This window comes from Canis lupus, chromosome 24 (genome assembly GCF_048164855.1).
Source record: "Canis lupus baileyi chromosome 24, mCanLup2.hap1, whole genome shotgun sequence".
In the NCBI taxonomy this organism is placed as follows: domain Eukaryota; kingdom Metazoa; phylum Chordata; class Mammalia; order Carnivora; family Canidae; genus Canis; species Canis lupus.
In genome coordinates, this window is record NC_132861.1 from 35,775,487 (window position 1) to 35,781,347 (window position 5,861).

Here is a 5,861-nt window from a genome sequence, read left to right on the forward strand (position 1 = left end):
TCGATAATATTATTGTTGAAGGCAGGCTAGAGTGGTAAGAGATTGAGGGGGTGAGGGGGGTGGTAAGGAATTTGCCCAGAAATCAAGGGTGAGAGTTTTGCTCAACTGACCCAGCAGAATTCTTGCTAAATCTCAACTAAGCAGAGATGAACACAGGATCCCAAGAATCAGGGCCTCACTGAGAAGAGAGTTCAGAGTTGATAATAAAAGTTCTCTGACAAACATGTCATGTTTCTCTTTCAAAAGACATGGATCGAGTACCTACTATGAGTCAGTTGAACAGTACAGATAACAAACTAAATTCCTGTTCCAAAGAACTTTACATTCTGGTGTGAATATAGGGAGATTAAAAATAAGCTAGTATATGAAAATAAGCGAGATGATTATAGTATGATACGTACTATGAAAGAAATAAAGGAGAGAAAATGATAGAGTTGGATATCAGCTCTAGAGCAATTAGTCAAGCAGAGGAAAATGGAGTTTGGGGTGTCAGAGAGACAGAAGAGCCTCAGAAAATGAGAGAGGGGCTGATTGTGTTTCTTGCTGCTGGAACACACAAGAGCAGAATGGAGAAGTACCCACAGAATCTGGCAACACGGAAGTCATTTGTGGCCATAATCCAAGGGTAGCTTTGGGATATTGAGAATAGAAGCCTGGTTGGAGTGGGTTGAAGACAGAATAGGAAATGAGAAAGCAGAAACAACCTTTTCTAGAAGTTTTGCTGTGAGTGGAGAGCTGAGAATGGAATGTAGCCGGTGGAGGATCCAGAGTCAAGGAAGGATGTACTTTAAAAGATGGAAGGTATTAGGATACAATTGTGTGCAGATGGGAAGGATCCAGTAGGGGAGGGCAAGAGATGGTCATGAGAGAAGGAGAGGCACGTAATCTTTGAGATGGCAATTGGAGATGGGTCCAGAGCACAGGCAGAGGAACTGGCCTTTGGTAGAAGCAGGGAAACAGAATACTTACAGGAGAAGCACTGTAAGCAGAAACAAAATGGAAAATATGAGGTCAGCTGCCGGTAGGTGTGTAGACTTGGTGGTAGGAAGATGTTAAATGTTTCCATTTTCTTTTTTTTTTTTAATTTTTATTTATTTATGACAGTCACGCAGAGAGAGAGAGAGAGAGAGAGGCAGAGACATAGGCAGAGGGAGAAGCAGGCTCCATGCACCGGGAGCCCGACACCGGACTCGATCCCGGGTCCCCAGGATCGCGCCCTGGGCCAAAGGCAGGCGCTAAACGACTGCGCCACCCAGGGATCCCTGTTTCCATTTTCTTAATGAAGAATTAGCCACGTCTGCAAAGTGGGGAAGTTATGAAATAAATGCCTTGGAACTGACGGGGTTGGGGTATGGCAGGACTGCTAGAGAGAGCAGGGCACCCATGTGAGGTTCATGCAAACCATAGATATTGAGTCTGGCTAAGTTAAAGCAACATATCTGTTGGAAGGACGGAGAGAGTTCCCATGGTCATAGGAAAAGCTGAAGGACCACAGTACCAGGAACTCCACAGCAAAAACTCACGGAATAGCCGCTGTTGGGATGGGTGGGTTCCATCTCTCCACATTCAGATTCCAAGGAGAGAGCGTCTGATTGATGCTTGCAGATTGAGGCAAAGGACAATGATTTTATTGTAAGTCTCACCAAGACTGTGCTCAGCCAGAGGGAGATATTTCATCCAGGAAAATTGTGGTATTATTTCTCGAAGAAGAGGAAAAGGATTCTGGACAGACAAAATCAGATGACTACTCCGGAGTCATGAATTAAAGGATAACTAGTTAGCAGGATTGTGTGTTTTCTCCAGCAATACTTTTCTCTGGGGCAAGCCCAAAGAAAGTGTATCATTGGGATTCAACTAAGTCAGCTTTCTGGAATAAGGAGCTTACTATCAGTAATTAGACCTTACACAATCATGGGAGGAGCTGGGGAAGTAAAAGTCCATATTTGGAGCTGAAGGATCAGAGAAAAGCTGTGAACCAGCCCTGGCACTGGGGAATGAGCAAGCATCTGTAGGAATTCTGGAAGTTAGCCACATCCAGCTGTTGCAGTAGGACCACAAAAGGGGCTGATGTGGAAGTCCAAGGACAGTTGTTGGTTCTCCACTGCTACTGCATCTGTGAGTTCACACCAAAGTGTCTTGTGTGGGCCTGGTGTCACCTGTCAGCAGTCCTAGCAAGTGGGAAAAAAGACCCAGAAGGGGAAGAGAAGTACAAACTGGAACCTCTGGCATCTCTGTGTCTGTCCCTAACCAACAACAACCTTCAGGGTGTGATGACTGCTATTTCACTTCGCCTCCCAAATCTTGCACAACTTCACTTTTGAACCATTCAGCAAAAGGGATACTGGGAAACATCTCTCAGTATAAATAAGTCATTAATAAAAATATACAATATGGTGAGTGTAATGAAAGAAAAAGGGGCACCTGGGTGGCTCAGTGATTGTCTGCCTTCGGCTCAGGTCGTGATCCTGGGGTCCTGGAATGGAATTCCACATCAGGCTTCTCCCTCTGCCTATGTTTCTGCCTCTCTCTCTCTGTGTGTGTCTCTCATGAATAAATAAAATCTTCAAAAAGAAAAGAGAAGACAGACAAGGAATTTAGCTTTTTTTTTTCCAGAGGAGTTATAGTGATGGACTGCAGGATCCAGAATATGGGAGGTCACATGACCTGGCAGTCTCAAGGTCAAAGAATTTTGTATCAGGGTCTGCAGTTAGGTGAACTGTAAGGATAAAAGATGATAGGAAGTAGGACGTGAATTTGAGATTTTGGATGTGTTATGGTTATGGTGATAAGCAGGTGTGGAGTAGCCAAAGTGATGAAGGCCCACCGTTTTGACAGAATCATTCATGGGACTGTGGAAGTTGCTGAGGGAAAGTCAATGAGGCATGAGCTGAAGTCATCAGTGAAGAATAAGGAGAAGTGGACGCTGAGCTTGAATGAAGCTGGAGAGTTTGAAGTAGAAGGAAGGGAAGTAGTTTTCAAATGGTGATAGAGAGCAACAAGGGCTCCTACCTACTCCTTGGCCCTGAGGTACACGAAGAGTGGGGTTGGGGGGGGATCAACCTGTCTTCTGAGAGTACTGCAGAGGAACCAGTGTCCTGAAGGAGGTGCAAGATTTCATTTAATGAAAGGAGGTGGGAGGCGCATTCAGGGAAAAGGTAAAAATATACAGGGGAGGGTGGCAAGATCTCAACATGTCTTCCAAGAAGGCGTAGTGAAATGTCCCTGCCAAGAGTTCAAGGATGAGAGAGTGAGTCCGGTTAAGAATTATATTAGGACTTTTCAGTTTCAAATGTCAGATATCCAACTCAAACTTAATTAAGCAAAAGAAAAGAGAATTGATTTGCTCATGTACTGAAGTCCAGCGGGACAGCTGGCTTTAGTCTCAGATGCATCAAGCACCCAAACACGTCCTCAGGGTGTGCTCCTCTGGGTTGGCTACATTCTTAAGTAACTTCTCCCCACAGAGCAGTGGATGGTTGCCCAATAAATGGAAATGGGCTTCAGCCACTGCCTCTTCCCTTACCACATAGTGAAATCACAACCCCAACCATCCACTGTGGTTCGTGGGAGGCATCTCTGGTGGGCCAGGCCTGCATCCCCTGCCCACTCATGGTGGACAGAACTCACCAGAACCACATGTTGGCAAGTAAGGAAACGGTTCTTCAAAGGAAAACTGCAATGCTGTCATCAAGAGAAGGAGGGTAGGGTGCTGGACAGCCAGAACATGGGATGCTCATGTGGGGTGCACACAGAGAGGATGGGGAGAGAGTCAGGGTGATGTTGCATCACTGCAGAGACTGGGATTTGGACTTCTGGTGGACACAGAGGAAAACGGTTGTAAGACAAGATGGGGTTGGCGCTGATAACTTCTTAGGGAAAGAGGATAACCTTTATAGTAGTCCTAGAGCTCCAGAAGGAGGTTTTGTCCATAGCGCTCTCTGGCGGTGGGTCACAGCAGAGCCGGGAAGCTGAGGCACAAGATGGCTCCCCTGTGATTGTTCACTCCCTCAGCTCCAGATAGTTTGTGGTCCAGGACAGGCAAGGAGTCCTTTGAAAATGTCTGAAGGCAGTGGGGGAAGTTTGGGGGGGAAAAATTGAGAAAGACTTGAATGACATCAGCTCTTGTCAACTTGAAGAACTGACCGCTGGACAAGAGGGAGGAAACTTCATTTAAGTGGTTCTGGAGCAGAATCATCACCAAACTGTGTAAGTGAGAAAAAGTTCTGATCTAATAATGCAATGAGAACCGCCTAAGAAGGGGGTTTTCATCTGAGGTGGTGAGTTCCCTGTCCCTCAACGTGTTTAAGCAATGATATGAATGCCTCTAGTCAGAGGCATTATGTTAAGGCTTCTATTTGGGGTATGAGATCAAACCGGAACACATTTAAAGCAGCTTCCAGATTTAAATTCTGTGACTTTGTTCACAGAAATTCTACCTCAGAAAGAGGAAGAAATTATCAGCCAAATGGTGTGGTGGCTAAATGTCTTCAATATCCTCTCACTTCCCTTTTTTTTTTAATTCCTTTTTTCTTTCTCCAGGCACCACCATCCCATCATTAGAAGCTTGATGCTCTCATGATGTCTACTGGATTCCCACCCAGGTCAGCCTTGTAGACAATGTCCCTGCTGCGAAATTAGTCTTCCTGTTTCTCATGAAAATGGCCAGCCTACTACTAATACAGATGTAAACTAACACCTGACTGTCACAATTGGAAAAGATGAGCCTTGTTGGAGGAACTATAAACTTAATTATAAAGTGTGTGCCATGCATTTTTAATAATTTTTTTATTTATTGGCTTCTGTACTCACTTTTTTTTTTTTTTTTTTTAAATAGGCTCCATGCCCAGTGAGAAGCCCAAGAGGAGGCTTAAACTCATGATTCTGGGATCAAGATCTGAGCTGAAACCAAGAGTCAGACACCTAACCAACTGAGCCACACAGGCACCCCTGTGCTCACTCCTAAATGTGCCTTAATCAAGGCTCAATCTAGTCTCATCTAAAAGTTAGAAACTTCAGATAGGAGTTACATGATACAATCTTCTGAATCCTCCACAAAGCTTGATATTTCAGCAATAGGAGATTAGTCTATTAAAATTAAGATTAGGGCAACCCCGGGTGGCTCAGTTGTTTAGCACCGTATTCAGCCCAGGGTGTGATCCTGGAGATCTGGGATCGAGTCCCATGTCAGGCTCCCTGCATGGAGCCTGCTTCTCCCTCTGCCTGTGTCTCTGCCTTTCTCTCTCTCTCTCTGTCTCTCTCTCTGTCTCTCTCTCTCTCATTAATAAATAAATAAAACCTTTTTTAAAAAATTAAGGTTAGTAAGTTTTATTTGTAAGCAAGTTTGTTCATTTGCTCAAAACATATGTAAAGGACCATCTACACACAAGGAACCAGGTGTGCAGGTGAGTGGAACAAAGCCCCTGCTGCATCGGGGGAAGAAATGAGACAAAAGCACCTACCAAGCTCCAGGCACCATGCTGGACACGGTGCATCATTCTTGCCTTTTACTCTTTGACACCCCCATCAGGCAGGGATGATGCATTATGAGAAGAAAGAGCTGCCCAGAAAATGAAAGCCACAGCTCAAACCCAAGTCAGTCTGGCTCCATGTTGCCTATAAACAAATAAGCAAAATACAATTACAAAACAAATCAGTTTTCTTCGGTTTTCACACTTCCTTTTGCGAGCCCCAGGAACAAAAGGGGATCTTTTTTAAAAACAACAACAACAACAAAAAAAAAACAACCTATGATTGGATCCAGAGAATAAAGCAAAAATTGCCTCATTTGGTCCTGGTGGATACCAAAAATGGAATTCAGCAAAACCAGAGACAAGAGTGACTGTCTTACCAAGGAGAACTCA

The 5,861-nt window shown here is 44.5% G+C and overlaps 1 long non-coding RNA gene across 1 annotated transcript; it reads left to right on the plus strand.

Annotated features, from left to right (window-relative positions):
- Positions 1-3,967: 3,967 nt before the first annotated feature.
- LOC140616497 (uncharacterized) lies at positions 3,968-5,270 on the plus strand. Its single transcript, XR_012016965.1, has 3 exons — positions 3,968-4,206; positions 4,540-4,601; positions 4,835-5,270. It is a non-coding gene; the product is annotated as an uncharacterized lncRNA (long non-coding RNA).
- Positions 5,271-5,861: the final 591 nt, after the last annotated feature.